Raw genomic sequence first — 12,287 nt, 5'->3', positions numbered from 1 at the left:
GCAACTGCTTAATGTGCTGAAAAAGCACAAGAAAGCAATTGGATGGAGCTTGGCGAATATAGTAGGCATCAGTCCTCAAGTTTTTAAGCACAGAATATATTTAGAAGAGGAATCAAAACATGTCCGTCAACCCCAAAGAAGATTGAATCCCACCATCTTAGAAGTTGTCAAGAAAGAAGTAAGCAGGCTACTTGAAGCAGATATCATTTACCCCATCTCAGACAGTGAATGGGTCAGTCCAGTACAAGTGGTGCCCAAGAAGTCTGGAGTCACAACAATAAAGAATGAACATGGAGAGCTTTTGACAACTAGAGTACAGAATTCATGGAGGGTTTGCATTGACTATAGGCGTCTCAACCAAGCGACTCGCAAGGATCATTACCCCTTGCCATTTATTGATCAGATGCTCGATCACCTGTCAGGTAAATCCCATTATTGCTTTTTAGATGGTTATACAGGCTACTTTTAAATTCATATAGCTCCTGAAGATCAGGAGAATACGACTTTTACATGTCCCTTTGGAACGTATGCATACAAAAGGATGCCTTTTGGCCTATGTAATGCACCTGCTACTTTCCAAAGATGCATGATGAGTATCTTTTCAGATCTTATTGAGAACTGTATGGAAGTATTTGTGGATGATTTTAGCGTATATGGTGATTCATTTGACCTTTTCTTGGATAGTTTAGCTAGAGTATTAGACAGGTGTGTTAGTTCAAACCTTGTATTGAATTTTGAAAAATGTCATTTTATGGTAAAACAAGGGATTGTTCTAGGACATGTTGTCTCTAAAACTGGTATTTCAGTAGATCCAGCAAAGGTGGATGTCATTTCTAGTTTACCTTACCCCTTTTTCGTGAGGAAAGTCCGTTTGTTCCTTGGCCATACAGGTTTTTACAGGAGATTCATTAAGGACTTCAGTAAGGTAGCATTACCTTTATCCAGACTATTGTAGAAAGATATTGAGTTCAAGTTCAGTGAGGATTGTATGCAAGCGTTTGATAAGCAGAAGATCGCCCTGACTAAAGCTCCAATTGTGAGAGGACCAGACTGGACCCAGCAATTTGAAATTATGTGTGATGCCTCCAACCATGCAGTAGGAGCGGCGCTAGCTCAGCGCGAAGGTAAGGATCCCTTCGTAATTGCTTATGCATCTAAAACCTTAGCTGCTGCTCAGTCTAATTACACCACTACTGAAAAAGAGCTTCTTGCTATTGTTTTTGCTCTGGATAAATTCCGAGCCTATTTACTTGGTACTAAGGTAGTAGTGTACTCAAACCATACAGCTCTAAAATATTTATTAGCTAAAAAGGAGTCCAAACCAAGGTTGATATGTTGGATACTGCTGCTGTAAGAATTTGATTTAGAAATTAAGGATAGGAGTGGTAACCAGAATTTAGTGGCAGACCAATTGAGTCACCTTGAGCACATCAAGGATGACTCCACTCCTATCAATAATACTTTCCCATTTGATAGTTTGCAAGAAGTATCTGAAGTAGTTTCTTGGTATGCACCTGTAGCTAATTATCTAGTTAGCCATACTTTCCCTTCCAATTTTACTAAACATCAAAGGGACAAGCTGAAAAGCGAGTCTAAATATTATATATGGGATGACCCATATTTATGGAGGTGTGGTGCTGACCAGGTAATTAGGAGGTGTGTACCTCAATTAGAATTCCAGTCCATTTTAGAGGCATGCCACTCTTCTGAGAGTGGAGGACATTTTGGCCCTCAAAGAACAGCTAGAAAAATTTTAGACTGTGGATTCTGGTGGCCTACTCTTTTTGAGGATGCTGCTGAATTTTGTAAATCTTGTTCCCTATGCCAAAGATTTGGTAATATATCCAAGAGGGATGAGATGTCTCAACAGATTATGCTTTTCTGTGAAATTTTTTTATGTTTGGGGCATTGACTTCATGGGTCCATTTCCAAACTCTAATGGTTACCTTTATATACTGTTAGCTGTAGATTATGTTTCTAAATAGGTGAAAGCAATTCCTACCCATACTGATGATGCTAACACTGTTGTTTCCTTTGTTAGAAACCATCTTATCTGTCGCTTTGGATCACCACGAGCAATCGTGAGCGATCAAGGCACTCACTTTTGTAACAGGAGACTGACAGGATTACTGAAGAAGCATGGGATTGTTCATAAAGTAGCAACAGCTTATCATCCCCAGACAAATGGACAAGCAGAAGTGTCTAACAGAGAAATCAAACGCATTTTAGAGAAGATAGTAAAGCCTCATAGGAAAGACTGGAGTGCCAGGCTACAAGATGCACTCTGGGCATATAGAATAGCATATAAGACACCCATTGGGATGAGTCCCTTCCGCTTGGTATACAGAAAGGCTTGCCACCATCCAGTAGAGGTGGAACACAAGGCTTTCTGGGCTGTAAGGGAATGCAATATGAATTTTGAAGAATCTGGTGCTGAAAGAAAGTTGCAACTAGCAGAATTAGAGAATCTTCGCCTAGAAGCATATGACAATTCCAGGCGATACAAAGAGAAGAAAAAGGCTGTCCATGACAAGCACATAAAAAGGAGAGAGTTCAGACCAGGGGAGTTAGTTCTTCTTTATAACTCCAGACTGAGGCTTATGCCAAGCACACTAAAATCAAGATGGGAAGGTCCCTACAGAGTAGAAAAGGCAGAGCCATACAAAGTTTTTTACCTGCGTCATCCTTCTAGCTCCAAATTCATTAAGGTCAATGGACATCGCCTAAAGCTTTATCATAGTGAAAAGATGAAGGATCACAAAGAACTAGAGATTTTCCTCTTGGAAGACCCACCAACATAAGCAAAATGAGCCTGAAGAACGTCCAACTTAAGGACGTAAAAGCAAAGTGTTAGGTGGGAGACAACCCACCATGGTATGATCGTTCAGTTTCAGTCTTAGTTTTATTTTACTTTATTCTATTTTTATTTTTGTTAATGACTCTTCTCATAATCTCTGCATATAGCCTGCATTTGCATTTGCATATATAAAAAAAATGCATGCGGAAGAAAAGAAGCAGAGAGTCACGCGAGAGCGTGGCTGGAGGCATGCTTTAGGCAAAACCATGCCCATGCGAACGAGTCGCTGACGTGTCCGCGTCATTTGAAAAATAGCCTCCCACGCGTGCGCGTCGCCCATGCGCACGCGTGACCCTGCGAATTCGACATAAATGGGTGTATGGCAGAGAGTTATGGTGGAGTGGGGCTGGAATGGTGCTAGAAGTAGAAGCCTTACCACGCGAACGCGTGCCCCACGCGTCCGCGTCGTTTTTCAAAATATGTCCATTCTCGCGATCGCGTCACCCACGCGCACGCGTTACCCAGATTTTTGGCAAAATGAGTATAAAACAGAGAGTTGTGCGTACGCGAAGCTGCACTCGCGCCAATAGCACAAATCAGGTCACGCACTTCGCGTGGCCTGAACTTATCACACACCACGCGATCACGTGCCCCACGCGTCCGCGTCACAAGCGACGCACAGCTTATCCAGATCAGCGCCTGATATCTTATCTTTTCTTCCCCAAATCCAAATCTTTTCTTTCCCTTCTTATTTCTTTCTTCTTCCTTCTTCCTTCTTTATTCTTTCTCACTTTTTACTTTCTCCTCCCTTATTTTTCACATCCATTATCAAGGTTCTTTTCTTTCTTTCCTTACTTTTTACTTTTCCTTTATTATTTTTATTAATGTTTTCTTCTTCTTTTTCTTTTCACTTTCATTATCTATATTTTCTTTTTCTTTTTTTTATTTTCTTTTTATTCCTTTAATTGGTATTAGAAATTTAATTGGGTGATTATTTTCTTTTATATTTTGCTTGTGAGTTATTGTGAAATTGTTTGACAATTTATATTACTTCTTAAAGGGTTGCTTGCATGTTCACTTTAATACTTTCAATAACATATTCACCATGCATGTGTGTTTGTGAAAAAGCCCGTATGGCATTCCACATTATTTTATATTACTCTATTCTACTACTCTAATGCCTATTTTTCACAAAATCCCTTTTATATTTTATTGATTAAATATAATTATCAATACAAATAGATTGTTAGTTTGAAAGAGTTGATAATCTAACTTGGACATTTAATGCTTGATCTATGCTACTCATGCCTTTGCCGGCATGCCAATAAACATCTTGTATTTAATAGCCATCACATCCACTTGCTATATTTCTATTGATGAACTTTTCACATGTAGTCATGACCATGTGTTAACGACATTCTTCTTTAACGTCCATTGATTATCACCTATACCATCCTCTTCCTTGCTCAAACCCTTAGCTTTACATATTACTTTCTTTTTTCCTTTTCAGGATGGCCACCAAGAAAGGTAAAGAGAAAGCTACTCCCAAGCCACCAGCAAGGAAAGGAACAAAAAGAACACTAATGGCAGAGCCATCTTCAATAGCAGTAAAGCCCTCAACAAAACGAATCAAGAGGATCATCAAGGTCGATGAAAAAGAGAAAGCTTTCCCAGCAAAGGACACTGCGCGGTTCACTAACTGCTACTGTGAGCAGATGTTCCCCATCCTGGCTGAGAGAAACTATAACATTGAGTATCTACTCATCCTTCCGACCAACATTGTTGAATTTGTTGAGCCGCGAATTGAACGAAGACATTGGGGATTCCTACAGAGACAGTCACGGCAGGTTAATCTATCATGGGTAGTTGAATTCTACTCCAATTTTCACATGCCAACCATGCAGTCTGTCTATGTCCGTCAGAAGCAAGTTCCTATAACTGAAGAGGCCATTCAAAAAGTTTTAAATCTTCCCCCTGCTCCAGAAGGATTGGACGCATTCCAACAAGCCTCATTTAAACGCCAGACATACCAATTTGACTCGGATGCCGTTCTCAGAGTTATAGCACAACCTGGCAGCAGATGGATCTATGGATACCATCGATCTCGACCTAAGAGCATATTGGCTTCAGCACTCACCTTGGAGGCTCGAGTATGGGCACAGATCATATCCCATTACGTCTTTCCGAGCACTCACGAGTCCTCCTTCACTGCAGACATGGCTATTCTACTCTGGTGTATCCTTATAGACCAGCACCTCAATTTACCAAGGCACATTCGGCATGCTATGGGACACGTACAGATTACGGACAACCTACCTTTTCCCGCCTTGGTTTCAGATCTAGTCTCAACAGCCGGAGTCTCCTACAGAGCTGGGGACACCAAGGCCATGATTCCACGGGATGATCAGATAGTCCCTAACGGAAAGTATATCAGACCTCCAGCAGCCACTACTAGCCGGCCTACAGACCTAGCCGAAGATATTCCCACTCCTTCCACATCACAAGCACCTTCCACAAACCAACTACTCCATCAAATACTTGAAATATTAGACCAGCTTGACCGGAAAGGAAAGCAAAGGGAGCGTCGTAACAAGCGCCGATTTACATACCTCAAGGAGCTGCTTGTTGGTCACCACCCACCTAAAAAACACCCAGACACCCCGGACTCCACTTCATTTACCAGCATAGGGAGCCATGACAGTCCGAATTGTGGAGATGCTGCTACCAGCCCCCCTCTGTTCTTGACTGATGGCACCGAGGACGGTGCCAAGCTTTAAGTGTGGGGAGGTCAGTCAGTACCTGACTTCCGGAGGTAATTTCTCTTTCTTAGCACCAATAAAATAGGATATTTATTTAATTTTTCTTTTGTTAGGATAGAATAAAATTGCATAGAAATAGATTATTTGCATGCATGTTCTATTTGGTTAGAAAATAATAAGTTTCTTTTTTTAAGACCCTAGTTTTGAAAAATTTTACTAATTTAAATCAAAACTTTTGTGTTAAACTTGTTTGGAAGTTGTATTTGGAACATAGTTAAAAGCTAGAACACACAACCTGTGAGACTTGAGCCTAATAACACGGTTACATTATTGGTGCATGAAATTACAATCACACTTTTGCAACTCCGCACAACTAACCAGCAAGTGCATTGGGTCGTCCAAGTAATACCTTACGTGAGTAAGGGTCGATCTCACGGAGATTGTCGGCTTGAAGCAAGCTATGGTTATCTTGTAACTCTTAGTCAGGATATCAATAATTCTCAGATTTAATTGTAAAAAGTAAAAGAACATGAAATAAATACTTGTTATGCAGTAATGAAGAACAGGTTGAGGCTTTGGAGATTCTTTGTCTTCTGAATCTCTGCTTTCCTAAGCCTCTGAATCAGATTTTTGCTCAGGTCCCTCAATTTCAGTCAGAAAATACCTGAAATCACAGAAAAAAACACAAACTCACAGTAAAGTCCAGAAAAGTGAATTTTAAACAAAAACTAATAAAAATATAATAAAAACTAATTAAAATATACTAAAAACATACTAAAAACAGTGCCAAAAAGCGTATAAATTATCCGCTCATCACAATACCAAACTTAAATTATTGCTTGTCCCCAAGAAACTAAAAATCAAATAGGATAAAAAGAAGAGAATATACAATGAACTCCAAAAACATCTATGAAATCAGTCTTAATTAGATGAGCGGGGCTATTAGCTTTTTGCTTCTGAACAGTTTTGGCATCTCACTTTTTCCTTTGAAGTTCAGAACGATTGGCATCTATAAGAACTCAGAATTCAGATAGTGTTATTGATTCTCCTAGTATAGTATGTTGATTCTTGAACACATTTACTTTATGAGTCTTGGCCGTGACCCTAAGCATTTTGTTTTCCAGTATTACCACCGGATACATAAATTCCACAGACACATAACTGGGTGAACCTTTTCAGATTGTGACTCAGCTTTGCTAGAGTCCCCAATTAGAGGTGTCCAGAGCTCTTAAGCACACTCTTTTTGCTTTTGATCACGACTTTAACCACTCAGTCTCAAGTTTTTACTTGACACCTTTACGCCACAAGCACATGGTTAGGGACAGCTTGGTTTAGCCGCTTAGGCCAGGATTTTATTCCTGAGGGCCCTCCTATCCACTGATGCTCAAAGCCTTGGATCCTTTTTATTACCCTTGCATTTTGGTTTAAAGGGCTATTGGCTTCTTCTGCTTGCTTTTTCTTTCTTTTTCTCTTTTTTTTTCGCATATCATCCTCTTTTTTTTTTCTATTCACTGCTTTTTCTTGCTTCAAGAATCAATTTTTTTTATTTTTCATATTATCAATAATATTTCTCTTTTTTCATCATTCTTTCAAGAGCCAACAATTTTAACATTCATAAACAATCAAATTCAAAAATATGCACTGTTTAAGCATTCATTCAGAAAAATAATAGTATTGCCACCACATCAAAATAACTAAACTGTTTTAAAATTCGAAATTCATGCACTTCTTTTTCTTTTTCAATTAAAAACATTTTTTTATTTAAGAAAGGTGATGAATTCATAGGACATTCATAGCTTTAAGACATAAACTTTAAATTTTTATTGATTATGGAATAAAAATAAGACTCAAAAATAAATATAGGAGCAAACCAATAATAATAGAAGGCAGAAAATAAAAATAGAAAAATAAATGACTCTTAAAATAGACTCTTAATAATAAAGGTTATCACAGAGTTAGGACTCAACAACCTTGATTTTGAGAAGTGGATGCTTCCTCAATCTGTGGGGTGCTTGGTCCTTCAAGGGAGAGCTTCTGGCGCTTCAGCTCCTTTAGCTCACGCCCCTGCTTCTCTTGTTCCTTTAGCAGTTTGCAGAGCATGCAGTTTTGATTCTGCTGTTCTTCCTTAACTTGTTCCATAGCTTCTTGCAGCTTGGTAACAGATGCTTCTAGGCAGGTCCAGTAGTCAATTTCAGGAATTTCTGGGAGGAACTCATGCGCCCTCCTTTTTATGGAGTTGTCTTGCACTTGTCCTTTCATTGACTTCTTGGTGATTGGGTGTTCGATTGGGATGAATTTATCTACTCTCATTCTCACCCCAGCATCTTTACATAGCAGAGAAATTAAGCTTGGGTAGGCCAGTTTGGCTTCAGTGGAGTTCTTGTTTGCAATTGTGTAAATCTCACAAGAAATCAGATGATGAATCTCCACTTCTTTTCCAAGCATAATACAATGAATCATCACTGCTCTCTTGACAGTGACTGATGAGAGGAACTTTTGCGTGGTCTAGAAATTTGCGGATAAATCCTCGTTGCAAGTATAGTTTCTAAACCTTCAAAAGTCCTTTCATACAAACGTTTTGGTTGTCACAAGTAACAAACCCCTTTAAAATTGATAACCGAGTATTTAAACCTCGGGTCATCTTCTCAAGGAATTACAGGGAAGTATATTCTTATTATTGGTTATGAGTTTGTAAATTGGGATTTAGGAAGTAAGGTGGGAATATGTTATATGACAAATAAAATAAAATAATAATAATAAAATAAACTCTTAGCAAAGTATGAAGACTGGAGGTCCTATCCCAGTTATCCTTATCAATTGTAATAAGAATTGGATTTTTCTCCCACTTTATTAACCTCTAACTATGAAGGTAAGTTAAGTGGATGAATTAATTCTTGAAGAATTCCAATTCTCAATCAACAATGAGTTTGATAACTCAAGAGTCACCAATTATTTAACCAAAGCCAAAAGGGGAGAAATTCTACTTGAATGAAAATAATTTGGATAAATCGAGAACTTTAATAAATTAAAAAAAGCAATCATAAGTCTGGAATACCTCAATTAACTCTAATAAAGACATCAAATGTAACATGGAAGAGTTCATAAATTAAATTAGAAAAATAAATAAAAATAAAGAACTTGGGATTGAGAGTCACTCCTAAAATTATAAATATGAGAGCCTGTTTTATGAATGGATGTATTCTCCCACTTTATAGCTTCTAATCTATGTTTTCTGGGCCGCAAACTGGGTCAAAAACAGTCCAGAATTCGCTGGTTTCGAATTTTGCCACGCTGGATTTCCGTCACTGCGACGCGGCCGCATGGATCACGCAGTCGCGTCAGGGGAACTATAGCATATTATATATCAAATCGAAGCCCCGGACATTAGCTTTCCAACGCAACTAGAACCGCGTCGTTTGGACCTCTGTAGCTAAAGTTATAGCCATTTGAGTGCGAAGAGGTCAGGCTGGACAGCTTAGCAATTTCTTCAACTTCTTGTATTCCTTCCACTTTTGCATGCTTCCTTTCTATCCTCTGAGTCATTCCTACCCTATAATATCTGAAATCACTCAACACACATATCAAGGCATCTAATGATAATAAGAGAGGATTAATATTAGCAATTATAAGTCCAAAGAAGCATGTTTTCAATCAAAGCACATAATTAGGAAGGCAAATGTAAAACCATGCAAATAGTATGAATAAGTGGGTAAAGAGTTAATAAAAACCACTCAATTGAGCACAAGATAAACCATAAAATAGTGGTTTATCAATGACCTCAGAGCGGTTGCTAGTGGGCAATATAGAACGCCCAATGAAGTCCAACCAGCCTCTTGCAACTGGTTTGAGATCTCCCCTCTTGAGCTTGTTTGGGACACCTTTTGAATTGGTTATCCACTTAGTTCCAGGTAGGGGTGTTCAAATCCAAACCGATCCAAATTAAACCGCTCATCCAATCCGATCCAAACCGAAAACCGATTAAAACCGCACTAATTCGGATTTGATTGGATTCTATTTTTTGTAAACCGCTGGATTGGATCGGATTTCGGATCTACTTTTCATAACCGATCCAATCCAATCCAAACCGCACAATGTGCTATAATATTATTATTTTATTATTATATTTACAATTATACTTATAACATGTTCAATTTGTTATACATTTTTCTATTATTCATGTATTATTATTATTTAATAAATATTTTATGTTGAAAATGTTATTTATTTATTTATTTAACTAACCTATAATTGTATTTCTATTGTTATGTTATCGTTAGTTTTTTAAGATATTGTTAAGACTTGTTATGTCATTGTTGATTATTTAAAATTTGATGTTGAGACTTGTTATATGTAATTAATTTTTTTATTTAAAAAGCCGCAAATCCAAACCGCTTGTAATCGGATCGGATCGAATCGGATTTTCAAAAAAATTTCATCCAATCCAAACCGCACCGCACATAAATTAAATGTTCGGATCGGATGACTTTTTCCTTTAAAACCAAACCAAACCGCACCGCGAACACCCCTAGTTCCAGGGAGGCATATGTCCTCTAGAACTTGATCCAACCCCTTATCTACTCTCACCATTCTCCTATTAAAGGATTCTGGATCATCTTGTAGTTGAGGCAGTTTGAAGACCTCTCTTATTTTGTCCAGATGGAAGTAAATAAGCCTCCCTCTGACCATAGTTCGGTAGGTGTGAAAGGCGGTTCTAGTTATTCTCTGCTTATCTGTCAGCCACAAATTTGAGTAGAATTCCTGAACCATGTTTCTGCCAACCTTTGTCTTAAGATTGGCCAGAATTTCCCATCCACTATTTCGAATTTACTCTTGGATCTTTGGATATTCATCTTCTTTCAAATTGAATTTAACTTCCGGGATCACTGACCTCAGACCCATTATTTTGTGGTAATGGTCTGCATGTTCTTTGGTTAGGAACCTCTCTTAATTCCAAAGACTCTTTGGAGTATTCTCTTTCTTGCCTCTTGATTTGGTTTGTTTTTCCTTAGGTGCCATGATCTTGAAGAGTCTTAGCTCAGTGATCACGGAAAAACACACCAAACTTAGAGGTTTGCTTGCCCTCAAGCAAAAGAAAGGAAAAGAGAGAGAGAGGAGAAGAGCCAAATTCGAATGGTGGAGAGGAGGGGGTGGCCGAATGTACATTTATAGGAGGAAGGGAGGGATTTCGAAAACTTTGAAAGAGATATGACATAGAGATATGATTGATGGAAGAAAATAAAATCATGATATGAAAAAGATGAGATTTGTAATTAAAAAAGATATAAAGATGTTAAATCTGAAAATTTGGTTATGCATTTAAGAATTAAGAGATGATATGATGAGTTGAAAAAGATTTGGAAAGAAATTAAGAAGATAATTGAGTTTTTGAAGAAGATTTGGGAAGGATTTGAAAGAAAACTGAAAAGAGATTTAGAAAATGTTTGAATTTTTGAAAATTGAGGGTGAATGATGAAAGTTTGAAACATGTTTATGCAGAAAAGTATGAATCAAAACATGAAAATTTGAAAAAATTTGAAGTTAGAAACAAAATCTCCTTCCCCTTCCTTTTTGGCGTTAAACGCCCAGAATGGTATCCATTCTGGCGTTTAACGCCCAATTGTTGGCCATTATGGGCGTTTAACGCCCAGCCAGGTACTCTGGCTGGCGTTAAATGCCAGAAACCCCTTTATCACTGGGCGTTTTTCTGAATGCCCAGGATGCTGCAATTCTACCATTCTGGCGTTTAACGCCCAAAATGGTACCTTTACTGGCGTTAAACACCCAGAATGGTACCTATTCTGGCGTTTAACGCCCAAAATGCCCTTTACTGGCGTTTTCTTGCCAGCAAGCTCCTTTTCTCTGCTTTTTGCACTGAATCCTTCTGTAACTCTGTGAATTCCTTCAATTTTGATGATTTGCCTTTGAAGAAAAATGTATAGCAAACTTCTATAAGTATTAATTAAAACAAATAACTTGCTAATAGCTGGGTTGCCTCCCAGCAAGTGCTTCTTTATTGTCTTTAGCTGGACCTTTACTGAGCTTCATTCAAGCCTCAGTTTTGAGCATTCTTGCTCAAAATTGCTTTCAAGATAATGTTTGATTCTCTATCCATTAACAATGAACTTTTTGTCAGAATCAACATCTTGAAGTTCAACATATCCATATGGTGACACTCCTGTAATCACATATGGTCCCCTCCACCGGGATTTTAATTTTCCGGGGAATAACCTGAGCTTAGAGTTGAACAGCAAAACTTTTTGTCCTGGCTCAAAGACTCTGGATGACAATTTCTTGTCATGCCATTTTTTTGCTTTTTCCTTATAAATTTTTGCATTTTCAAAAGCATTGAGTCTAAACTCCTCTAGCTCATTTAGCTGGAGCAATCTTTTCTCACCAGCTAACTTAGCATCCATGTTTAGGAATCTGGTTGCCCAGTAGACTTTATGTTCTAGTTCCACGGGCATATGACAGGCCTTGCCATACACAAACTGGTATGGAGAGGTTCCTATTGGAGTTTTGAATGCTGTTCTGTATGCCCACAGAGCATCATCCAAGCTCTTTGCCCAATCCTTTCTACGGGCAATTACAGTCCGTTCCAGGATTCTCTTTAATTCTCTGTTAGAGACTTTAGCCTGCCTATTTGTCTGTGGATGATATGAATTTGCTACTTTGTGGCTAATTCCATATCGAGCCACAGCAGAGTAAAGCTGTTTATTGCAGAAATGAGTGCC

Source organism: Arachis ipaensis, chromosome B02, assembly GCF_000816755.2.
Source record: "Arachis ipaensis cultivar K30076 chromosome B02, Araip1.1, whole genome shotgun sequence".
NCBI classification, from domain to species: Eukaryota; Viridiplantae; Streptophyta; class Magnoliopsida; order Fabales; family Fabaceae; genus Arachis; species Arachis ipaensis.
Note: the sequence above shows the minus strand (reverse complement) of the source record.